This window comes from Grammomys surdaster, unplaced genomic scaffold, assembly GCF_004785775.1.
Source record: "Grammomys surdaster isolate TR1022 unplaced genomic scaffold, NIH_TR_1.0 191, whole genome shotgun sequence".
Classification (NCBI taxonomy): domain Eukaryota; kingdom Metazoa; phylum Chordata; class Mammalia; order Rodentia; family Muridae; genus Grammomys; species Grammomys surdaster.
Genome location: NW_021604636.1, coordinates 17077393 through 17104901, shown reverse-complemented (window position 1 = coordinate 17104901; position 27509 = coordinate 17077393). Strand labels below are relative to the sequence as shown.

At 35.6% G+C, this 27509-nt stretch overlaps 1 protein-coding gene across 3 annotated transcripts in view; it reads left to right on the top strand.

Annotated features, from left to right (window-relative positions):
* Mbd5 (methyl-CpG binding domain protein 5) overlaps positions 1 to 27509 on the top strand; it is a 370386-nt gene that overhangs the window by 48650 nt on the left and 294227 nt on the right. The window lies entirely within an intron of this gene.

The window sequence follows — 27509 nt, the reverse complement described above, 5'->3', positions numbered from 1 at the left end:
TCTCTCTCTCTCTCTCTCTCTCTCTCTCTCTCTCTCTCTCTCTCTCTCTCTCTCTCTCTCTCTCTCTCTCTCTCTCTCTCTCTCTCTCTCTCTCTCTCTCGGTATCTATATATCTATTTGTCTGTCTGAAAATATGTTAATTAAGAATTAACAGTTAATTAAGAATTGAGAGTATAGTAATTATAATCAATATTTTGTTCATACCTTTTCATTTTATAACATTAGGCTTAATGAAACTATTATTTTTATATAAAAATGTAATATTTCTTAAAAGAAGTAGGTATAATTAAAAGTAAACTAATAATGAAAAAAGAAAGATTCAAGAAATATTTTAAGTGTGAATAAATATCCATCATCATCTAATCTTACTATTTCCATGTTGTCTTATTACAGAAGTTCACTTTACAGATGAATACGTATTCAGTACTGAGTTTGGGTGTTAGCTGCCAGCAGACACTATTGAACAATTATTTATCTAATTGTTCCTTACCATTATCTTAATGCTTTTCTTTCTTATTTTATACTTTAACATTATGCCACATGGGTTTTGTTTTATTTCCTCTTAATTTGCTGTCTAAAAAATGTTTTCTGTTGTTTGTAGAAATCAGTTTTTAATTTATATTAATTCAAATTTATGTTTTTTTTGTTTTCTCTTCTTGCCTTTGAACATTTCTTTAAGTGCTTCTCAACCATTCAAGATTCCTTTGTTGTGAATTCTTTGTTTAGTTCTATAACCCATTTTTGGATTGGGTTGTAGCTTTTTGGAGGTTAGCTTCTTGAGTTCTTTATTATTTTGGATATTAGCCCTCTATTGGATGTGGGGTAAGGAAGATTTTTTTTTTTACCAATCTATAGTTTGCCAATTTGTCCTATTGATTCTGTCCTTTGCCTTACAGAAGCTTTTCAGTTTCATGAGGTACCATTTATCGATTCTTGATCTTAGAGCCTGAGCTATTGGAGTTCTGTTTAGAAAATCCAACCACCCCTCACCTCCCCACCATGCCAATCAGTTTAAGGCTCTTTCCCATTTTCTCTTCTATTAGATTCAGTGTATCTGCTTTTATGTTGAGGCCTTGATCCACTTAGACTTGAGCTTTGTGCAAGGTGACAAATATGGATCTATTTTCATTTTTATACATAGTGACTGCCAGTTAGACCAGCATCATTTATTGAAGATGTTTTCTTTTTTCCATCATATATTTTTGGCTTCTTTGTCAAAGATTAAGTTTTATAAGTGTGGCTTTATTTCTGGATCTTCAATTCTATTCCATTGATCAACAGTCTGTCTCTGTACCAATACCATGCAGTTTTTAATCACTATTGTTCTGTAGTATAGTTTGAGGTCATGAATGGTGATTCCCCCAGAAGTTCCTTTATTATTGAGAATTGTTTTCGCTATCCTGGGATTTTTGTTTTTCCATATGAAATTGAGAATTGCTCTTTCCATGTCTTTAAAGAATTGTGTTGGAATTTTGATGGGGATTCCATTGAATCTGTAGATTGCTTTTGGTAGGATGGTCATTTTTATTATGTTAATCCTACCGACCCCTGAGTATGGCAGATCTCTCAAACAGATCTTTCATTTGCTTAGTAAGAATTACACTATGATATTATTTGTGACTATCTTGAAGGGTGTTTTTTCCCTATTTTCTTTCTTAGCCTGTATATCATTTGTATAGAGGGAGGCTACTGATTTGTTTGAGTTAATTTTATATCCTGATACTTCTCTGAAGTTGTTAATCAACTGTAGAAGTTCTCTGGTAGAATTTTTGGAGTCACTTATGTATTCTATCATATCTGCAAATAGTGATGACTAACTTCTTTGCCAGTTTGTATCCTCTTGATCGCCATTTGTGGTCTTATTGGACTAACTTAGGACTTTAAGTCCTGTACTGAATAGATATAGGGAGAGGGGGCAGCCTTGTCTTCTATTTGACTTTAGTAGGGTTGCTTCAAGTATCATTTAATTTGATATTGGATGTTGGTTTGCTGTATATTGCTTTTATTATGTTTAGGTGTGGGCCTTGAATTTCTGATCTCTTCAATACTTTTAACATGAAGGGGTGTTGTATTTTGGCAAGTGCTTTTTCGGCATCTAGTGAGATGATCATGTGATTTTTTTTTTCCCTTTGAGCTTGATTATATAGTGGATTATGTTAATTGATTTTTATATATTGAACCAACCTTCCATCCCTGGGATGAAGCTTACTTGATTGTGGTAAGTGATGGTTTTGATGTGTTCTTGGATTCAGTTTGCTAGAATTTTATTGAGTATTTTAGCATAGATATTCATAAGTGGAATTGGTCTGAATCTCTCTTTCTTTGTTGGGTCCTTGTGTGGTTTAGGTATCAAAGTAATTGTGGCTTCGTAGAATGAATTAGGTAGTGTTTCTTAGGATTTTAGGTCAGCATCTGGTTTTTCGGTGTGATATGGTAAATATGGCTTGCTGTGGTGAGAGAACTGGGTTCTGATGGTGCCAAAGTATTTTTCTTTTGTTGTTTATGGTCTTATGCTTGCTTTTCACCATCTGGTTTTTGCTGCTGTTACTGGTCTGGGTATTTTCTGTCTGGAGCTACCTCCTGTGTCCCAGGGTTGCTGTAGGTCTCCTAAGAGACCTGTGGCTGTGGCTGTAGCAGATCTCCTGGGAAGCATTTTAGACTGTGGAGTCTTCAGAGGGACAGATAACGCTGATTATCGGCCCTGGCAGAAGGTGGAGGCCAGAAGGGAGATGGAGGTCAAGCTGAGGGGATGGGTCCCAAGTCCACTGTGTTCTTCGGGGTCCCTGCTGCTGACGTTATTTGGGAGGGTTCCTTACCTGATGCCCTGGGTGTAGCAGATCTCCTGGGAGGCCTTCAGACTGTGGGGTCTGCAGCTGATGATCTACAGAGGGGCAGACAAGCTGATGATCTGTCTGTGGGTTTTCTAAATCATTGTTTATATGAAACTCTAAATATGATCTATGCATTACAATTGGAATCTTGCCAGTTTTTAAAAATAATTACCCCATAAATATATTAGTGATTAAAATAACTAGTTTGCAAGAAATGCAGAGCCAATAGTAATTAGTCAACCTATTCAACTATAAATAGCATCTGCTGTAGTTTTTGCCCTGAATGTTCTTCAAAGGCTGAAGTGTTTAAAAAAAAAAACAAAGACTAGTTGTAAACTTCTCAGATGTGGGAGGAGGTGGAGTTTTAAATGGGTAGTTGTAGTGGTTGTTCTGTATGCTTGCTGCCATGCCCTTCACCTGGACTTCAGGAATTCGGGCTTCCTAAATTCTTAGTCGTCCTAAAGAGATGAGTGGTTTCACCACAAACTGCTGCTGCCATGCACTGCCCTTCCATTCATAAGCATTAGAACTAACAACTCATGAATTAAAACCTCTAAAACTATAGAGCCAAATAAAATTTAATAAACTTATTCAGCTGTTTTCTCATGACATAGCATAAAACAGTTGTCTAGTTGTTTTTAAGTTTACCTACAAATGTAGTATTTAAAAATAAACATTAACTTTATTCTGCTGTGGTTACAAAAGCATCATAAAAATAAAAGCTTCATTTGCGCTAGATCACCAGTAGCAATGCAGTTGAAAACTAAAGACACTTTTTGTTTTAGGAGATGATAAAGATTCTGTAGTTTTTCTGGTTTGTAGTACAGCCAGGTATAAGTTGTAAATAGGGTCCATGTTAGCCTAAGATGCAATAATAATTGGTAATATATCAGTCAGGATAGGCTATGTTGTTAAGTAATGAGAAACAACCAATAAGACCTCAGTGGTAAAAACAACAGTGGTATATTTGTTGATCCCCATACATGTCTATCATGTTCCATAAGGACTGTGATCATAAGAAGCACTTAAGAATCTAATGGAACAGCCATTGTTTCAATCATTGCTGATGGCCATGCTGGAAAGCATGGCAGGGGATGAGAGGGATGTGTCTCACCTCTGTAAGATAACATCCCAGCTCAGACATCACACATCCAAATTCAAGGAGGCTGAGAAGTTATTCATTATATGTAGCAGAAAGATCCGAGTGCACAACATTATAACTTGTCTGGGTTGTAATGTTCTTATTTACATTGCTAACATATCTCCTCATTTATTCACATACTACTCTCATGAATACTTAACTATTTGGGCATCACTGTACTAGGAAGTAAATGATTCCAGAGTCTCATAGTCTGAACAAAAGAAGTAATTATGTAGTAAAGATCCCAGACACTTGCTCAGAGGGCAGATCTGCCCTATAGCTGTTTTGTATATCCTTGAAGGAATGTTTACCATGCCTTTAGCACTGTTTTTAACGGATCCAGGAAAAGAAAGACTTTAAACAACCTGCATATGAAAACAACCAACCAACCAACCAACCAACAAAAACTATCTAAGCTTTTACAGAAAACATTTGTCCAAAACCTGCATTATTATATCTGTACTTAAATTTGAAGTGTCTACAACAAACTCCTGTTTAGCTAACTGTTGGATAAAATGTAAACAGTTACCAATAAGCTTTTTATTTCTCTTAATAGTATGCCTTTTATTTAGTGGGATACACAATTTCAATGGGACTGTGATGCCTTATTGTACCAAAATATGGTATTTTATTAATCTTTTAGTCACTATTGGAACTAGGCTTTAAAGCAGTGATTTGATTTGATGTATAGATAGTAATGAGATAAGATACCTAAGGTGTCTGTATAGAAATGTTAAGTGATGCTTTGTTTTAGAACAGGAAATAAAAGAAACTAAGGATAACTGCTTTTTCAGAAAATAAGACTTAAATCCACTTATCTTGGAAATTTAAATTTAAAAAGCTCGGATTAACATTATGAGGCAAGGAACTTCCAAAGATTCTTGGTGAGTTTGTTTTTGTTTAGTAGTCTACTGCTGGGCGTTTGATCCAGATTGATTGTATTTGTATGGAGAAGACTAATTTTGTATTTGCAAGTAGACATCAGTTACAGATAGTTTCTGGGTTAGTGTACTGGCTGGTTTTGTGTGTCAACTTTATATAAGCTGGAGTTACAGATAAAAGAGCCTGCCTTGAGGAAATGCCTCTATGAGATCCAGCTGTAAGGCATTTTCTCAATTAGTGATCAAGGGTGGGACAGCCCATTGTGGGTGGTGCCATGCCTGGGCTGGTAGTCTTACTTTCTATAAGAAAACAAGCTGAGCAAGCCAGTAAGTAACATCCCTCCATAGCTTCTGCATCAGCTTCTGCTTTCTGACCTGCGTGACTTGCAGTCCTAACTCCTTTGGTGATGAACAGCAATGTGTAAGTATAAGATGAATAAACCCTTTCCTCCCCAACTTGCTTCTTGGTCATGATATTTGTGCAGGAATAGAAATCCTGACTAAGACAAATTGTTACCAGCATAGTCGGGTATTCCTGTGACAACCTGACCATGGTTTGGGGAGGACTATGGAAAGACTTTGGTACTTTGGACTAGGAGAGCCACAGGGTTTTTTAAGAGCTCTGTGGGATGTTCTGTAGGTCTCTTAGTCAAACCCTGACCATGTCAATAGATGGATAATCTTCTTAATATTTATGTATGTATGTATGTATGTATGTATGTATGTATGTATGTATGTATTTCCTAAGTGCTGCCTGCCTCTCAAATCTCCCTTCACAGAATTCCTCCCCCATCCCTTTCTGTTTGCCTCTGAGAGGGTACCTCCCCCCTACCAGGTATAGCCTCACCCTGATGCATCAAGTTTCTTCAGGATTAGGCACATCCTGTCTCACTGAGGCCAGACAAGACAGCCTTCTGCCAAGTCTTTGCTGGAGGACTCAGAATAGCCTGTGTATGCTCTTTAGTTGTTGGCTCAGTCTCTGGGAGATCCCAAGGGTCCAGGTTAGTTGACACTGTTCTTCTTCCTATGGGGTTGTCATCCCCTTCAGTTCCTTCAATCCTTCCCCTAACTCTTCTCTACAGGTCCCCAATTTCCATCCAATGCCTGGCTGTGAATATCTGCATCTGTCTCAGGCAGCTGCTGGTAGAGCCTCTCAGAGGCTAGTTATGCTAAGCTCATGTCTGCAAGCACACCATAGCATCAGTAATAGTGTCAGGGTTTGGTGCCTGCTCATGGAATAGATCCTAATTTGGTCACTGGCTGGCTATTCCTTCAATCTTTGCTCCATTTTTGTCCCTGCATTTCTTTTACATAGGAACAATTTTGGGTAGAAAGTTTTATAGCTGGATTGATGCCCCCATCTCTCAACTGAGGGTCCTGTCTGACTACTAGAGGTGGTCTCTTCAGGTTCCATATCCCTACTGTGGAACATTTTGGCTAAGGTCACCCGCATTGAGTCCTGAGATCCTTCCCATCCCAGGTCTCTGGGACTTTCTAGCACACCCCCCCCCCCACTCCGCACCCATGGCAGCTACATATTCCCATTCATTCTCTTGGCCCTCTGCAACTGTCTCTGTCTCCCCCTATACAGATCTTGCATCCTCTTTCCCCTTCTGCTCCTCTCTCCCACCCAGACTCCTCCCTCCCCCTGCTTCCCATGATTATTTTGTTCCTTCTAAGTGGGATTGAAGAGTTTTCACTTGGCTTTTCCTTTCTAACAAGTCTTATGGTCTGCAGGGTGTATTATAGCTATACTTTTTTGGCTAATATCCTTGGGTCTAGGTTACCTCACTCAAGATGATACTTTCTAGTTTCATCCATTTGCCTTCAAACTTCATGATGTCCTTGTTTTTAATATCTGAATAGTACTGGATAATCTTGCTGGGCAGTTTGCTGAGGGCTCCTAACTCTGCCTTCAGAGACAGGAATTATAGCAATCCCAGACCCACCTGGCATTTACACAGATTCTGATGATCTGAATTCCAGTCATCATCTTTGTGTAGCAAACACCTTAACCACTCAACTATGTCTCTGACCTAAAAGTATGCCAAGTTTCTACTTACTATAATTTCGTATTAACCGTGGGTACTTAGTTCACTTGTATCTCTACAACCTGAGGTCTGTGTTAGTTTGTAGAACTCAATTTTTCACTCTGTTTAATATGTTCTGATATGTGGAACGTAAACTGGCCAGAAACACTTAAGTCCTCAGAATTCTAATCTAGCTCTGCAGAGTACTTGTTGTTACAAAGGTTATGGGTTTTATTCCCAGCCACACATAATACTTTCTCACACTAGTCTATAACTCTGCATTCAAGGGGATCGGCTGCCCTGTTGTGATCTCCACAGAACACTAGACATGTACATGGTACACATATATGCATTCAGTTAAAACATATGAATAAAAATTTTTTTACAAAGATTCCTAGTCTTGAGGTCATCCGTGTGTCCTATTGAGTGTTAATAAGGGGTAGGTAGACTATGATAAATGTTTCAGATACCTTGCTTCAGAAAGAAATCTTCAGATGCATTACTTCAGAAATAAAACCATCACTGATTTTATAAGTAGTGCAGTTACTTTGTTAGTATGCAACAAACATAGTTTTCCAAATGACTCCTAAAAGTCTTTGTAATTTCTTTGGTTGATTAAAATTGTGCAACAGCCTCCAATAATGCTGAGCGGATTCTGGGCCCATATACTATGGATTCTCAGTGTCTTGTGGGTACTTGCTTGCTTGTACATCACACTGATGTTTTATCAGCCTCTGTCTGGGAGCAAGAGGTTGTTGTATAAACACAAATATGTCAGTGTTCACTAATGATTCTATAAAATTCACTTTACATAACTTAAATTTTAATATGTAATTCAGAGATGGCATTTAAAACTCTCATTATTTTTTTATTATTTTCTACTTGCACAACATTTGCCAATTTGCCAATGCTTCTTTATATAACAAGGTCTTGAGATTGCCATTTTCACAGTAGATAATCTACAGAATATTTGTAATATAAGGTGATACTTCCTTCTACAGTACAAATGTAGCCTTTTTGTAATTGGTAGCAGAATTTCTTTTGCAAATGTAACTAAACAGTTTTGCTTTGTAGCCATAAACTAATTTGGGTTCCCTAACAATCTTGTCCTTACGTAGGAAATTTTAAAGTCATAAAGTAATAAGTAAATTTGTAATCAAAATATTTTACCCATGCATGGATATGTTGATTCAGAGACTAAAACAGCCTCATTTATAACTTTCTTAAGATATATTTATAGGAAAATGGTTAATATTGTTGACGCATTTCTTGCTTGGATTTGGCATTTACATAATTTTGTTACCTTTCTATTGTCATTTTGACTGTCCATTGAAATATATTTTTAGTCAACATGATTAATGTTTTAAAAATAAACAAGGCAATCAGGTATCTGAGTTACTCATTGTCCCCTGTACCAGTTCTAAATCATGATGTGCTGAGTTGGTATTTTAGTTTACCTCTCCCTTACCAATTTAAAACAAGATAAAATAAACATTCATAAGCTCACCTTCACTAGTGAGCTTATATGAAAACATACTATCATTTGTATCTGGAATTCTGTCAGAGCACTAACCCCACTCTTCTGTTCCAGCGTCTCAAGTTTAAGTGTGACTGTTCTCCCTATTTTTGCCAGTTTTCTGAATCTAGTATATTAAAACCAGGTTGTCAGTTTATCACCTTCTCTTGGAATAAAATAATAAAATTATTAATACCACTCCTTGGAATTATTAATACCAATCTCATCAAAATGTTTTTGTTAAACAAATTTAGGATTAAGTGTGCATGGGATTTAGCTCTCCAGAATTAGAGGCAGGGGGTTAATATTTTCCTCAATTAAGCATTCAGGAATTTCTCCATATGCTAAATTCAGCGGGAAGCATTTTTGTAGGAAAGCAAGAGAAGTATGAAAATCACAGCCCTTTAAAATCAACATAATATGTCAGTGCATTTTGCAGTTAGTTTTAGGCTATTTTCCAGATAGCTAGATTTCATTACTTTTAAAACTGACATAGAGATACTAGGTTATAAAAGAATATATGTGTGTGGTTAGATAAGTATTATTTTCTTCAAAAGAATTATTTTCTGAACTATGCAAGAAATTTTCTAATTTACTAGTACCTATCTGATAATTGAAAAAAAAAATGTCCACGCTATTTTTCCCATTTCTGTTTATCTGTAAATCTAAAGAATAATTTTGTGATGATAGGAACACTGGGTTTTTATATGTTAATGCATTTTTAAAATATCTGGTAGCATATTTGTACTTAGTGTTCAGAAAATCCTTTGGCATTAGGTTTCAATTCCAAGACTGTCCATGCTTAAAATAGACTTTCTTTCTGCTATTCTTGAAGTTTTTGGATGATCTGGGGAAGAAATTACATACTGTTCTACTGTTTATGCATTTCCTCTTTAAATAAAATTAGGAAGTATTAAAAAATACTTAAAAGTTATATGTAATATTTTGAAAATTATTATGCAGTATGGTAAACACTAAATGAACAGCAATTTGAAATATTTATATGTTCAAAGTATTAGATAAGAATTCGTTGAAATGTCGGTTATGCTAAAATGGTGAGAATGGGACCTTTTTCTTCTAAATTGAGAGTCTTCAATAGTGTACTTTAATGGTGAGAATAAATGGGGTTTTAAAAAGCTGCATTGTAGAAAGATAAGGTTAAATGTATAGAAGTTTTGGCTACTTCAGCGTGTTTGAAGAGCACTTACTAGATACAAATATATAATTTGTCCAAAAAATTGTCCTTTAGGATTTATTGCAGCAAAAGAGGCAGCCCAAACTGAGAATGTCAAGGTGCTAGACGCTTTTAAATTAATATCAAATATAAAATGGATTAAATCAATGGTACATTCTGATTGTCTCCCTCTACCTCTCATTCTGTCACATAACATTTCCAAAAACCTCTACAAGTATTTACTTCATGTCCACCATTTTAAATGGTTGTTTCCCTAGTATTTTGAAATTGCTCTAGACCAAAATAGGAGGTTTGATAAAAAAAATAAAAAAAAGATAAGGGAAGTATGTAATTAAGTCTGAATTATATATGGACAGGCTATTTCCACTGTAAATTACTTGTGTTTCCTTAGCGTTTCTTAGACTATAAAATACAAAGGAATATGAGATGCAGTATAACGAGTAAAGATGCCTTAGGCCACCAGAAAGAGCCTGTGACAGAGTAGTGCTGAGCAAGATGAAAGAGCATCCTGGCTTCAGGGAGGAGCACATTGATTACATTAAGTAGTCAGACAGAAAGGACATAGGAGCTTTACACAGATGAACCTTGATAGCCACACATGCAGAAGGTTTCCCAGATGGTCCTACACGCGTGTGAATGACATGATAGGCTTAGTACTGCACTTCCCACACTTTTGAGGCTTTCCCTCTTTCTTTATTCCACATAGCACGTACTAAACTGTAACACATGCCTGTATTTGAGAATTCCAGCTACAATACAATACAAACCACTACAGGACACAATTAAATTACCATCTTGTATATATATTGATCTGATAGGTGAATAACTTCATCTCAAAGCAGACTGATTTTTCCTTTATATAATTTCACTGTGGTTCTGTATAAATTCTTAGACTTGCTGAATAATTCTACTTCTATGTATTCTGCTGCGTCACTTTGTGAGTTTTTCCCCTTGTTCAATCTTTCCATACTTTCTTTGATTTTAAGGAAATGTTTCCCACTTCAGCATAAAACCAGAGACATTCTTGAAAGCTCCTTTATGAGAAGTTAGAACTTCTCTCTAGCTCTCAACATCTTTAGTTTTAGACTGAAACTGCTCCCTCCAGAACTCACTTGAATTATTGAACACATCTGAGATTTACAGTTCTTACCATTCATTCCTGTCATTCATCACCCTGTCAAGTCTCCATCATTTAACTTTCTTCCTTCCACACCCATTTCTTCTAATAGGTCTCCCTATATTTCATAACCCAGGACTGCCAGCATCTAATTCACGGTTATTTCTGTGCTCCACCATTTTCTTCATGTTTTCATCCTTTTATTTCTTTGATTGGCATCAGCTTATTGATTTATTTGTTGTCATTCAACAATTAGTTATCATCACCTCATATAGCTGGATATGATGTGCTTTGTGCTTAAAAAATGGGGCTCGTTACAACATTTTCTACATTTGAAGAATAAAAATATCAGTCTTAGACATGTACACTGAAGCTTCCCTCTCATGTTTTGCATATAATTTAGTAGAAAGGATATTTATGTGCATTTGCTATTCCAAATGATCTTTTTGCTGATAGCTTTTGCCCAATTGATAATTGATGTTGTTTTTAAAAAGAAATTAATATGTTGTCTTTATAAATATCCTGCTAATAATTATGTTAGCATTTGTTAGGTGGGTTTTATAAGCATAATTTTTTTATAATCTTCACAAGTGCTCATGAGGAAGCTAAGGCACAAAGTTGCTTAAAGTCATTCATATACAGTGATAAGGATAGGGAGGGATTTCCTTGCTGAAATTTTATGTGTGCAGCATCCATATCATGTAGAAGACACTATCTAGCAAAGGTATCCTGTTATTCTGGTTCTTTAAGCTTCTCTCCTTTCTGATGGTCCCTGATCTGACCTTATTTTAGATGTATCAATTGGTACTAGTGACCTCCAAGAATTCCACTGTGAATTTATCTGGATTTGTGCTTCTTGTTGTTGATGAAAGGCTTTTAATTACTCTTTCAGTTTCTACATTTACTATGGGTTTCTTTCAATTATTGATTTCTTCTTAGTTTTCAAGAATCTAGAAATCCATCCATTTCATTTAATTTTGTCAGTTTAATGGAATATATGGTTTTAAATTATTGGCTTATACTTTCTCTCTCTCTCTCTCTCTCTCTCTCTCTCTCTCTCTCTCTGTGTGTGTGTGTGTGTGTGTTATAATCTTTCCCTGTTTGTCATTAATTTCATCAATTTGAGTGACAGTCCTGGGTCAGAGTCAGCAGAAGAGTGCATGGCTGTAGCTCCTGTCTGGACCTGCACTCGAGCACTCATGGGCGCTGCTCCTTCCTGGACTGAAGGGATGGGTTGAATAGGGACACTGGAGTCTTAAGTCAGTGTAGGAAACTAGTTCCTTAAAAAAAAAAAAAGACAGTCACCTTTACAAAGTTAAACTTTAATTGTTTGATGGTTTAGCCTATGAAAAACAGAACTTTTGAATTATTAAGAAACATGTATTATGAAATAGACAACTTTTATGAAAAGGATTGATTGAATTTTGCCTGTATTTCTTAGTTTTTGACTGTGTATATACATGATATTCATAGGAACACATGTGGCATGTCCTGTAAATTGAGATGAGAGGACAACTTTCTGTTACTGGTTTATTCCACCTCAGCAAGTGCCTTTAGCCAGGAAGCACACCACTTTGCCTTTGCCTGATTGTGCATCAGTAAACATGGCTTCTTAGCAGGTGAGCCATCTTATCTATGAGTGGCTGATTTGGTACCAATAAACATGGCTTCTTTGCTAAAAGATTTGTTTTGTTTGACTAATGTGAAAATACATATTTGTGGTTTCTGCCAAGGAGCATTCCATGTTTTTCAATGTTACAATATTTACCCAAGCAGAAATCAAGATCCTATTTCATTCTTCTACACTGTTTGCATAATGTATTTTAAAATATTTTGTATAATTTCATACTGGTCATAGTTATCATAGTTCACATGGTCAGCCTTTCTGCTGTATGTAGATATTACATAAAAAAGTCTGAAAACCTGGTGTAGAAATACTTTATAAAATCTCTCTTATCTGTTTGAAACTACAGGTAGTGTCATGTTGCAGAACATATGTTTATGTTGTGTTAATCACATTTTTCTTGAGACCACAATCTTGTGTTATCATTAATATTAGGCAAAGCACTTAACTTTTTCTCTGTTTCTGTTCTCTTGTAAGGATGCCACCAACTCCTTGTGAAACGTCAAACTAGAAGACTCAGACATTTGTTAGGATTATACAATTTTGCCACAGTAAAATTAAAAATGTTCCAAAAGCAAAGATTTAAAAATGGCATAGTATCATAGGAATCAAAAAGGAAAACAATTATGATATATAATTTTCAAAAAAATCAGTATTTATTGATTTTGAAGTCATTATTTTAAAATGTACTTTCAACATTTTTGGATCTTTTAGTGACAATGTTAACATATTTTCAGATTTTGTAGATTCTGCTTTTTTCATGGCTAAGTAATTATTGATACTACATCACTATTGTATACTTTCAAGAGTTAGTCATACTTGGGACAGTAGAGGTGGATCAGTTGTTAAGAGCACTTATTCATACAGAGGACTGGGTTCAACTTTTATTACCCACTTTGTGATTCACAACCATCTGTAACTGTAGCTCCAGAAGATCCGTTGTCCTCTTGATCTCTGCTTGGACTAGGCATTGCAAATCACACACACATACACACGCAATAAATAAACAAGAATAAATTTAAATTATCCAAACTTTTTTTTTAATTTGTCATGACTGCAAAATATATATCTCCATGATAATTTTTTGGAAACTGGTCATTATATTAAAGCAATGCGTCTTCTTACTATTTATAAATTAATTTTACCATCTTCTGATATTGACAGTTCAATGGAAATTCTGACAGTGTTCATATCAAAACCATTTTCAAAGTAAAACCATTTACCATATATCACCCTGACCCCTCAAACATAGTTTATCTGCACAGCCTTAGCTTGACCTTTAAAGCTTTTGCTAGTTCATGCAATAAGTATAAACATTTCAGTAAGCTAAGAAAACAGCTAACATGTCATAGCAGATTTGGCTGTTGTCTGTCTTCATAGCCCAGACTGCCTTTAAACTCACCAATCCGCCTCCCATCTAAGCCTCCCACATGTGCAGACAGCTGTCTCTGTGCCCTTTTAGAGATGGTGTTTCTGCCTCTCCCAGTTGCAATTTTATATCCTTCCTATTGTATTCCTCTGCAGAGCCTGCTTGCCTCAGTGTTTCCCACTTAATGATGTCTGCTATCTGTTGGAGAATATCTGGGCCTACATCCTTTCCTCCTGTGCTACTTACCTTTCTCTCATTTGACATTTCTCCCTCAGTGTGTTCCATTCATAAGGGAGGATGAAAAATAATGGTTTGTACTGCTAGTGAGGAAAAATGGAGTTCAAAAATACATGTTAGATTAAAACTGCTAAGAAACTGAGTGGAGCGGGGCTAGAGAAGTAGTTCAATGTCTAAGAACGCTGATTTCTCTTCCAGAGAATGAAGTTCAGTTCCTAGCAACCACATGGCCGCTCAGAGCTGTCTTTAACTCCGGATCCAGGGAATTCAACACTCTCACACAAACACAGGCAAATACCATGTACATGTAAGGTAGATAGACAGACAGACAGACAGATAATTGTGCTTGAAAAAAAAAACAAGGCTTTTAAGAAAAAATATTGACGACAACTGGCAAGAAGTAGAAATGCTAGTTTTGTCTGTTGTGATCAATTTATCTTACAGATCTTTAGTTTATATGAGAATCAATTTCCTAAGCAAGATCATGTTAAATATTTTCTTTATGTTGTCCTTAACCTTATTCTATCTTATACTCAACACATATTATATGTACTCATTGCTATTATGTTTGAAACAACCCACTATCCATCCCAACTTTCTTCTAGGAAAATTGCAACCACAGAGACTGTGTTCTTATTCCATTGCCTTTAAATTCTTTGAGACCTCTGGAGTTCTTTGCTTAGGCACAGTGCTTCTTTGCTTAAACAGTTTGAGGAAGACTTAGGCTCTCTGTCTATAGTATTATTGTCAATGTTATGTGTCTCATTCATTTTGGTGGCTAAGCTCTGTTAGGATGAGACTGTCTTATTTTTATGTGCTAATTTTACATGATCCATCTGAACTATTGCATCATGGTAGATAATTACACATAAAAATAACAGTATGTGATAAGGTAGAGTTTTCCTGCTTTTATAGGTTTTGAATAAAAACACTTAAAAACTGAAAATCAGGACACCATGGAGCCATTTGTCTTATTCTTGTACTAGATAGAGAACAGAAGGTTCAAGGCTGTATTGAAAAGTTTAGTCTTAGGAATCCTATAGTTTAAACAAATCATCTTGTGTATAGGTTTTTGTATATTGATTTAAAGTCTATAATCATGATCATTTTATGTTTTTATCACTCTGTTAAATAGATAAATATTGCCACATGCAGACAGGTTCATTTGAAGAATGGAATGGCAAACTTAATCTGATAATTACTAAACTATTGAACAATATACTATAGGTCATTTAACATGCCAACCTATATGCCAGAAGAGTTTTCTAGAAAACATAGCTTCTTTCAGTTTTTCTTCAGTTGTTGAGTGTATGCATATATCTGGAAGAATAAACATGGTGTTCTGTGCCAATCATCCTAATATTCTGGAGGCTGAGCCAGGAGAATCACAAATTTGAGATATACATAGAAATCACATCTCAAAAACAACCAACCTATAAATCACCCAAAATAAGAAATAAGGGAATGGTTTATATTAGTATAAATAATGTTACAGATATTTATTAACCACCACAAGTTAAATTAATCTTTAATAACTTGTATTCTTTAGGTTGATTATTAATATGCACAGGAATTCTTGGAGGCTTTCAACCTGATACTTATCATTTGTTATAGAAAATGAGTTCTCGAGAGCTTAAGTGACAAGACCTACCTTACATGATTATAAGGGGCAGACACAAGCCTCTGACTTTTTTTTAACTTAATTTCTTATATTATGCCTAATGCTTCTGGTAGTATCATTAACAAATTAATACCAAAGAATACCAAAGATTATCTAGTGCTTACTATTTAAATATGACACATTGCATCACTTCTACAGCATAGAAACCTCCAAATTCTTCACATTGGCCAAATGTTTAAGGCTTGCCTTAAACATTAATAATCTCAACTGGCCTGTCAATGTTTAATATACCGAGTTCATTCCAGTGTTAGGAATGTAAGTTATTCCCTCTTATAACACTTCCATTGGGCTTTTGGATGGATGGGTCTTGTTAGTCAAGCCTAAACTTTTTAAATGTTAATTCTTCCAATAAATCTTTCTGAAGACTTCTAAGAACTCATGCTCATATATATCCATAAGGTATTTTCTATCTACCTTTAGTGACATTACTGCATAAAGTATTTCCAAACAAGAATGAGCCCAGTATGCTCTAATAATTTGTAATGCTAATGATGTTTTTCCGTTTATACATGTGAACATAAACTATAATGAGAATACTGTGAAATTTCTAAATATGTTAGGATTTAGAAAGCATAGTAACTCAATAGGAAAGTAACTCGCAACACAGAAACCAGGCATACACAAATATTGGAATTAACTGGCCGAGGATCCATTACTCACCGGGAGGGATCTGACCAAGTCTTGTGGTACTGGTGCAGTTCAGATTGCAAAATGTCAGATTCCAAAGACAAAGTTTTCCCACTGTGCCTGCGCCCTCAGAATCCCAGAATGTAATGATTAGCTGAAGCATCTTGAATTATTGGTACATAGCAAACTATATAAATGATCATTGAATATCCTTTTGGTGACTCCTGTTTGATCACAGAGCACCTGTTAAGGGATAGCTATATGCTTAATCACTTGAGCAGGTTAAAGAATGGTCTTTGTCATAGGAGTGTGCATTTTCAAGTCCCTAAAAGAATATAGTGAATATTGAGATGATGTTGCTAAAAGTTTTTGAAAGTAAAGAATTTTTCCTTATCAAAAACTATTTCCTCATGTTATGGATTCTGCACTAGACCTTGAAAGATAAACAAAACAAAAATCTAGTTATCTGGGGAATGATTTATAGGTGACATCTCATATATCATATTATTGTTTAGAATGCATAATTCCATTAGTATGCACACAATCTATATGTAAGTAAAAAAAATAGTTTGAAGGGTTTTTTTTCTATCCTTGCAAAAGTTGGGAGCATTTAATGAGTAAATTTGACATTTATATAGATTTGGTTATATATCAATATAAATTACTTGTTAACAATACACATCTATCCACAATATCTAATTTTAATTTAAATGTATTACTGTAAGTTAGGTTTGGTAGGTATTCATCTTGCTATCTTCACCAAGTTTGTAGAAAGCACTTTGAATGAAGAGACTGTTTCATGTGTTCAGGATTTGAAGTGTGAAATGTACTTGGGATTTGCTGCGTTATAAACCTCTCTGAAACCATTTTATATTTTGAGAGGGAAAAACTGAGATTCTATTTTCTTAGAAAAAAGGAAAACTAACCGGAAATATTGTTATGAGTTAATACAACACTATTATCGATTTTTAATTATCCATGGTGAAATCAATTAGCATGTTATTATCAGTTTAATATCTACATTCTTTGTATTTTCTTTCTTTCCTTAATAGGCTTTTGAAAACTTAGACTAAATTACAGAATGGATAAAGAAAAGGAAATGGCACAGAGAAAAATGTCAGATTTCAGTTTTCTTTCCTTTTTATGTCTAAAAGTTTCTTTAATTAACACTACAAACTTTGGACACTACTAACCACAATTCATAGCATTTATGAATGTCTTTTTTTTATTAGGGGTTATAAGACTGTTTAAATAGTTTACCTAATCTTGATTAACTTTGGTAATGGGTATCTATGTAGGAATTCATTCATTTTATTTAGAATTTCCAATTTTGTGGAGCACAATTGGTTTGTAAAGCTTTTGAAGTAAGATCTAATGATTCTTTGAATTTTTTCAGTGTCTATTGTTCTATCTCCCTTTTCATTTCTCATTTTGTTAATTGCACATTGTCTCTCTGCCTTTTAGTTGTTTGGCTAAGGCTTTGTCGATCTTGTTGATTTTCTCAAAGAATCAACACTTGATTTTGTTGATTTCTTTCTCCTACTTGGACTGCCTGGTTGGGCTTCACTGAGAGAGGATGTTCCTACCTGCTGGGTGTAGATGTCCAAGGGTGGGATGGGACCTAAGGGGGCCTTCCACTTCTTTGAGAAGAAAGGGTGGGGAAATGGGGGGGGTGATTTGTAAGTGCAGGACAGAGAGGAGAGGTGAGAGGGGGCTGCGATTCCTATGTAATGTGATTAAGAAATAAATTACGGGAAAAATTGGACACCTAATGATACAATTAGAACAATTTTAATAAACATGGAGAAAATAGTTAATCTTAAAAAAAACGAATGAACAGTACATGATCTTTGATTGAAATGGAAATGTCAATAACATAGATTTGTAAGTACATATGGTAAACAAGTATGAGATGCAACACTTAATCATATAAATATATATAACTATTGAGAATGAGTCAGAATTACAAGTATCTTTTTAAGAAATTGATATATTGGTCACCCTAGTTTGGACATTGTACACTGTATAATCTATAATGATATAATAGTACATTCTATAAATCTTCATTGTTTAAAACTTCAAAACATTTCTCCTGTATCTTTTAAAAAGATTTATTTTTAGCTCTTCTTTTTTATTTTATTTCTTTATTTTATTTTTATTTGATATTTACATATCCCCACTACCCAATTTCCACCACCCCCCACCCAAGAACCCCCTATCCTATTTCCCCTCCTCCTGCTTCTATGAGGATGTGCCCACCCACTCCCACCTCTCCACCCTCGAATTCCCCACACTCAGCATCCTGCCATCATGGGACCAAGGATCTCCTCTCCTACCTATGTCCAACAAGGCCATCCTCCACTACATATACAGCTGGAGCCATGGGTCCCTCCTTATGTGCTCCCAGGCTGGTGGTTTAGACCCTGAGAGCTCTGGTGGGTTGGTATTGTTGCTCTCCCCATGGGGCTGCAAACCCTTTCAGCTTCTTCAGTCTTCTCTCTCACTCCTCCATTGGGAACCCCATGATCAGTTCAGTGGTTAGCAATGAGCATCCACTTCTGAATATGTCAGACTCTGGAGCCAGATATATCAGGCTCCTGTCAGCAAGCATTTCCTGGCATGCACATCAGTTGACTTCACATGGGATGGATACCCAGGTTGAATGGTCTCCAGACGGCCCCTCCTTCAGTTTCTATCCCACACTTTGTCTCCATATTTTCTCCCTGAGAATTTTGTTACTCCTTCTAAGAAGGAACGAAGCACCCACACTTTGGTCTTCCTTCTTTATGAGCTTCATATGGTCTGTGAGTTGCATCTTGGTTTTTGCTAGCTTCTAGGCTAATATCCAGTTTTCATTGAGTGAATACCATGTGTATTCTTTTGGAATTGGGTTACCTCACTCAGGATGATATTTTCTAGTTCCGTACATTTTCCTAAGAATTTCTCAAATTCATGTTTTTAATAGCTGAATAATAAATACTCCATTGTGCAAATATACCACATTTTCTGTATATATTCCTCTGTTGAAGGATATCTGGGTTCTTTCTAGCTTCTGGCTATTATAAATAGGGCTACTATGAACATTGTGGAGCTATGTCCTTGTTATATGTTAGAGCATCTTTTGGGTATATGCCCAGGAGTGGTATAGCTGGGTCCTGAGGTATACCTGAGGTATACTATGTCCAGTTTTCAGAGGAACCTCCAGTTCCAGAGTGGTTGCACCATCTTGCAATCCCACCAACAATGGAGGAGTGTTCCTCTTTCTCCACAGCCTATCACCTGAGTTTTTTATCTTAGCCATTCTGACTGGTGTGAGGTGGAATCTCAGGGCTGTTTTGATTTGCATTTCCCTGATGACTAAGGATACTGAACATTTCTTTAGGTGTTTCTCAGCCATTTGAGTTTCCTCACTTGAAAATTCTTTGTTTAGCTCTGTACCCCATTTTTAATAGGGTTATCTGGAGTCTAATTTCTCGAGTTCTTTGTATATATTGGATATTAGCCCACTATCGGATGTGGGATTGGTAAAGATTTTTTGTTGGTTGTCGTTTTGTCCTATTGACAGTGTCCTTTGCCTTACAGAAACGTTGCAATTTTATCAGGTCCCATTTGTCAATTCTTGACCTTAGAGCATATACCCTTGGTGTCCTGTTCAGGAATTTTTCCCCTGTGCTCAGGTGTTCGAGGTTCTTTCCTGCCTTCTCTTCTATTAGTTTCAGTGTATCTGATTTTATGTGAAGGTCCTTTATCCACTTGAACTTGAGCTTTGTACAAGGAGATAAGAATGGATCAATTTTCATTCTTCTACATGCAGAACTCCAGTTGAACCAGCACCATTTGTTAAAAATGTTGTTCTTGTTCCACTGGAAGACTTTAGCTCCTTTGTCAAAGATCAAGTGACTATAGATGTGTGGGTTCATTTCCGGGTCTTCAATTCTATTCCATTGATCTTCCTGCCTGTCTCTGTACCAATACCAGGTAGTTTTTTTCACTATTGCTCTGTAGTACAGCTTGAGGTCAGGGATGGTGATTCTCCCGTTTCTTTTATTGTTGAGAATAGTTTTCCCTGTCCTGGGTTTTTTGTTATTCCAAATGAATTTGAGAATTTCCTTTTCTAACTCTGTGAAGAATTGAGTTGGGATTTTAAACAGAGACACAGTGAAATTAGCAGAAGTTATGAACTAAATGGATTTAACGGATATCTATTGAACATGGCATCCTAAAACAAAACAAACAAACAAACAAGCAAACAAACAAACAAAAAACAAACCAAAAAAAACCCTTTTTTTCAGCACTTCTCCAAAATAGACCATATAATTGGTCACAAAACAGGCCTCAACAGATACAAAAAGATTGAAATGGTCCCTTGCATCCTATCAGATCACCATGGACTAATGCTGGTCTTTAATAATAACAAAAACAATGAAAAGCCTATATACATGTGGAAACTGAACAAAGCTCTACTCAGTGATAACTTGGTCAAGGAAGAAATAAAGAAATTAAAGACTTTATAGAATTTAATGAAAATCAAGGATCATTATACCAAAACTTATAGAACACAATGAAAACAGTGCTAAGGGGAAAACTCATAGCTCTAAGTGTCTTCAAAAAGAAGCCGGAGAGAGCATATACTAACAACTTGACAGCACAACTAAAAGCTCTAGAACAAAAAGAAGCAAATACACCCAAGAGGAGTAGACAGCAGGAAATAATCAAACTCAGGGCTGAAATCAACCAAGTAAAAACAAAAAGAACTATACAAAGTATCAACAAAACTGGGAGCTGGTTCTTTGAGAAAATCAACAAGATAGATAAACCCTTAGCCAGATTAACCAGAGGGCACAGAGACAGTATGCAAATTAATAAAATCAGAACAGAAGAGGGAGACATAACAACAGAAACTGAGGAAATGCAAAAAAAAAAAAATCATCAGATCCTATTACAAAAGCCTGTACTCAACAAAACTGGAAAATCTGGATGAATTTTCTAGACAGATACCAGGTAGTAAAGTTAAGTCAGAAGCAGATACACCATCTAAAGAGTCCCATAACCCCTAAAGAAGTAGCAGCAGGCATTAAAAGTCTCCCCAACAAAAAAATCACAGGACCAGATTATTTTAGTGCAGAATTCTGTCAGACCTTCAAGGAAGACCTAATACTAATTCTCTTCAAACTATTCCACAAAATAGAAACAGAAGGAAAACCACTCAGTTCGTTCTATGAAGCCACAATTACGCTCATATCTAAACCACACAAGACCCAACAAAGAAAGAGAACTTTAGACTAATCCTCTTTATGAATATCGATGCACAAATACTCAATAAAATTCTTGCAAACAAAATCCAAGAACACATCAAAACAATCATCCATCATGATCAAGTAGGCTTTATCTCAGGAATGCAGGGATGGTTCAATATTCTGAAGTCCATCAATGTAATTCACTATATAAACAAACTCAAAGAAAAAAAAACCACATGGTCATCTCACTAGAAGCTGAGAAAAAAATTGACAAAATTCAGCATCCCTTCATGGTAAAAGTCTTGGAAAGATCAGGAATTCAAGGCCCCTACCTAAACATAGTAAATGCAATGTACAGCAAACTAGTAGTCAACATCAAACTAAATGGAGAGAAAACTTGAAGCAATCCTACTAAAATCAGGGACTAGACAAGGCTGCCCACTCTCTCCCTGCCTATTCAATATAGTACTGGAAGTCCTAGCTAGAGCAATTAGACAACAAAAAGAAGTCAACGGGATAGAAATAGGAAAGGAAGAAGTCAAAATATCACTATTTGCCCATGATATGATACTATACTTAAGTGACCCCAAACCTTCTACCAGAGAACTCCTAAACCTGATTAACAACTTTAGGAAAGTGGCTGGATATAAAATCAATTCAAACAAATCAGTAGTCTTCCTCTATTTAAAAGATAAATAGGCTGAGAAAGAATTTAGGGAAATGACAGAATTAATATAGAGAAAATGGCCATCTTGCCAAAAGCAATCTACAGATTCAATGCAATCCCAATTAGAATCCCAACTTAATTCTTCACAGAGTTAGAAAGAGACATTCTCAAATTCATTTGGAATAGCTCTTCTTTTAGAGAAAATTTATTGACACTGGAAAAAAGAGACATTTTTAAACATAATCCTCATTTGTTTGTTTATTTATTTGGGTGTCTCGGCTTTCTGTTTATCAGTTTTGAGTTTATAATATAGTAACATCATTTCCATTTCCTCCCTCTAAGCCCTCCCTATACTTCTCCTTGCTTTGTAAAAATATATGTATATCTGTGTGTGTGTATACACATGTATATTTACACACACACACACACACACATATATATATATATATATATATATACACACACACACATACATACTTAAATACACACATTTACATATACCCACATTTTTCCAAATAGAGCCTACTTCATCTCTACAGTGTTATTTATATGAATATTTGAAGGACTGATCATTTGGGGTTAGTTATACCTTTCATTTGATACACTTTTCTCTGTGAAGACTATTCTGCTTTCAGCCATCTTTACTTGCCTATAGTTCTTTGTGTAGGATTGAAGCCTCATGTTCTTCCACTGTCCACTTTTGCATTTCTGTTGTTATCTTTGTTCAACTTGTGGAGTCATGTTGCTGAGACTTCATGGACATCTCTTCTGACATTAGTACAAGATGCAATTTGACAACATATCACCTGATCTTTTGGATCTTACTATCTGTCCAATCTTCAGCAACGTTCCCTGAGTCTTAGTTAGGTACAGGAGTTGTTTTATAAATATGTCCATTGGTACTGGACTTCAAAACTGTACATTTTGATTGGTTGTGGTTTTCTGTAAGAGTCTCAGTTTGTTGCAAAGGGAAATTTCTTTGACAGGGATGAAGATTATACTTATCTGTTCTTATAAGGACAGATATTTTTAGTGTACTTAGTGATTATATGGTTTAGTAAAATGGTGGCAGTAGGCTCTCCTCCAGGATTCATTAGCCCTGGATAGTTGAGTAGGTAATAATATGATTTCATAGGACGTTTTAAGGGGCCCTTACTGCCGGGCAGTGGTGGTGCACGCCTTTTAATCCTAGCACTTGGGAGGCAGAGGCAGGTGGATTTCTGAGTTCGAGGCCAGCCTGGTCTACAGAGTGAGTTCCAGGACAGCCAGAACTATACAGAGAAACCCTTGTCTCAAAAAACCAAAAAACAAAAACAAACAAACAAACAAAAAGAGGCCCTTACTGTTTCTTTACCCACCTCTGTGCTTTATTCCCCTCTCATATTGATTATTAGAGCCAAGCCCCCACTTCTCCCCTTGTCTTTATCAGATCACTTGTACATTGATATTCCCCCCTTTCATTCCATGGCTTTCCATGTCTACGTTTGTGCCAGCACCATATATTTTTATTCGTATGACACTGTAGTGTACCTTCAAACTGAAATTTAATCTCTCTAGAATTGTTTCTGATTATGTCGTTGAGTATTTTTCTATCTTATCCAGCATCTTTTGTGATTCCATATAAATTTTAGAATAGTTTTTTTTTTTCCTATTTCTGTAAGGAACTTGATGGAGATTTTGTAGTGGGATTCCCTTATATCTGTAAATAGCTTGTGGGAAAATGGTCATTTCATAATATTAACTCTACCAATCAATTGGCATGGGTTATCCTTCCATTTCTAGTGTTTTTCTCTATTTTTTCAAAAGTTTAAAGGCTTTATTTACTTAGTGGACATTGTGAATGGAGTGTGTTCGTATTTCTCTTGTCTCTATTCTTGTTGCTAGTGTATAGAGAGTTATTGATTGTGTCCTGCCACATTGCTATCCTTTCTAGACATTTTTTACACATTTTTTTAGTTTTCTAATATAATGAGATTTGCAAATAAGCATAGTTTGACGTCTTTCCCTCTTTGTATCCCTTTAATTTTCTTCTTGTGCCTTATTGATCCATGTAGTAGTTGAGCACAGTATTGAAATAGAGCAGGGATAGTGACCAACAGTCCTTCCTCCCTGACTTCAGTTGATGGTTTAAAGCATTTCTTTGTTTAGTATAATGATGGCTGTAGATTTCTTATCTATAGCTTTAATTTTTTTTTTTCAGCTGGTTAGGAATTCAGCCAGAAAATTCAAGGGTGAAGTTCTGCAATTCAAAGCTGTAGGATTATCAGGCAGTCTTTCTTCTTTAGCATTGAGTGGCTGTCCTCATATGAAAAGAGATTGCCTTAGGGGGACTTTATTGAAATGTTTGCAAATGTTTTGTTTATATAGACCAGAAGGACTAGGTAGTGCTATTAGCATCTAGCTTCATAGAGATCAAGAGTGCTAGTAAGCATTATGCCTTGCCCAAGGGAGACCTCCAGCAAGAAAAGAATCAACCAGTTACAATGCCAGTGCTGTGAGGCTGAAAAGCCCTGCTTTAGACACCTCTTACTTAGGAACTGGGAGAAAGACCCAGACCTCCTGACACCATCTCCTTCCTTGATGACCTGTTGTTCTTTCCATCAAGACCTCAGATCACCAGAGCCAGTGCAGTCTCCATTGGTTATTTTCCTTTGCTTTTGCTTCCCTTCCCTCCCTCACTTTTAGAAAGGATCTTAAACTGCAACCAAAGCTTACCTGAAATTCACTATTTAGCCCAAACTGGCTGGTCATACTTCTTCCTCCGCCTGTTGTATACTAGGATTATAAATGCCTGGTTGTTACATTCTTCTGAATTTCAGAGCCATTGAGTTTATAATTCATTTGCTCTGATATCTTGTTAATACAGCACCAAGAAACTCCCATTGTTTTTACATTAATTGCTTTGTCTGAAATTCATTTGGTACCTATTAGCAGTTTTGGCATCAAGTCAAGCGTACCATGAAATATAAGAATATTAAGACAAAGTTCAAACTCTTAAGGAAAATACAGTGTAAAAAGAAAATGGAACCTAATATGGAGAAACCTATGAAAATTATTATCTTGAATAGAGAAAGAAATAATGATCTATCTAAAATTGATGATAGAAAAATTTAAATGTCCAAAAACAGGAAATAGTTGGGTTCATTATAATATTATATGTCAATAATTATGTGCTTATGACATATGATTTGTCGTGAATAGCAGCTCCCTACTTATTAAATTTAAATGTATGATATACCTATGTAGCTATTTTTAAACTAAAATTAAAAGGCATTAAACTACTAGAAGAGTAGGTAGTGTACAATATTTCGTTCTCAATAATGGTGACACAATATTGCTCTAAGCAATGTAGATTATATCAAAACATGTGCCTACTTTTTCTTTTCTTTATGCTAAAAAGTACTTTCATAAGTACTAGAAATATGCATTGGGCAAGAATAACATTTTTTCTTTACGTTTGACAGACAAATAAACCTCAAACAATTATGTTAAGTAATAAGGAAGTCCTGTAGGAGTTTTTGTCATCCTTTAGTCATTGGCCTGAGACGATTACCTGAAATAATCTTTCTGTCTTTTTCCTGGTTTATGTAAGTACATATTTCTCAACTCATAATTCTATTACTAGGCTAAACTCGCTATTGTAACCAGATGAGTCAAAAATTATAATATCATGAAGGAATTTGTTTTTCATTTCTTTAGTATATTAAGCTACCCCTGTCCCCTGAACTGGCATTTCAAATTGACAGGATAAGAGAGGGGAGATTGAATAATCTTATAGGAAGCATTTAAGAACTAGCCCTGGAGTTGGCTCCTTTCTTCATATCTTATTGGCCCAAATAACCCTTACTTCCACAACCTACCTAAAAGGCAATCTGAGAAATGTAGCTAAGACTGTCTCTTACATAGGCTACCAAAACCATGTCACTGGTCATCAACACAGATCAAAAAAGATTTTCCCAGAATTATGACATGTCATTTTATGACATGAAAACTAAGTACTTACATAGACCTAGAACTAGAGAGAAAAATTGTTTCAGGTAATAATCTTACGGCTTTCAGTGTCTGAAGGAAGAGGAAGACAACTCCCACTTTAACAATAAATGTGGATGCATGGTGAAGAGGACTACTGTCACCAACCTGTCATAAGCTGTTCATATATGAGTCGGATTACATTGAGAAGCTGATTAAATGTTTAAAGTATGGCAAAGCTTGAGTCAGAGAGCAATGTAATAAAGCTTGAATTCAAGAAAGCTCATCCTGACTGCAGTGAGGAATGAGGATTGGAGGAAAGCAAAGGTGAGAAGACAGCTAAGAAATTTTAACCTAAGTCCAAAAGAGCAGTGGCCATGTGTGTAAACAATTAAATGATAGACTAGATAGGAAGGATAGTTAACAGGAGCAACATTTGAATTTAGGTGAGTAATCATAAGGGGGATGAGTATATTGACAGTGGAGAATGGTCTCTGATGTGACCTGTCAAGTTTGCTTATGTGTGAACAAAAGAGTTGAGCATTAATATAGAGATTTTGAACAGTTTGTATTGACTTGTGTGTTTAGTGAGATATATGTCTTAATTTTTGGTTGGCAATTTAGGTTATGTGCCCAGTAGGGAGGGTTGAATACTAGAAAAAGAGTGTATATTCAGACTCTTTGGGAAAGCGTTTAAGGTTCGGATTATTAACATTTCCCTTATATTTAAATAGGTTAGTGTATAATATCTGGATCCTTACTGTGCACATTTTCTAAGCCCAAGTAATGATCAAAAGTCTAATTCCATCAGATTTTTGTTACTAATATGATGCAATTACCTAAACTAATGGTCAGAAGTCCTCGTTAATCTAATTCTTTATTAATTAGAAGGTAGTTCTTCTATTGTTAAGAATTGTTTTCGCTATCCTGATTTTTTTTTCCATATAAAATTGAGAATTGTTCTTTCCACATCTTTGAAGAAATGCATTGGAATTTTGATGGAGATTGTATTGAATCAGTAGATTGCTTTTGGTAAGATGGCTACTTTTACTATGTTAATCCTACCAATCCATGAGCATGGGAGAGCTCTTCATTTTCTGAAGTCTTCTTCGATTTTTTTTCTTGAGAGACTTGAAGTTCTTGTCATACAGATCTTTCATTTGTTTGGTTAGATTTACCCCAAGGGATTTTATATTTGTGACTATTGTGAAGGGACTTGTTTCCCTAATTTCTTTCTCCACCCATTTATCATTTGTATAAAGAAAGGCTATTGATTTGTTTGAGTTAATTTTTATCTGGCCACTTTGCTGAAGTTCTTTATTAGCTGTAGAAGTTCTCTGGAAGAATTTTAAAGGTCGCTTATATATGTTATCATATCATCTGCAAA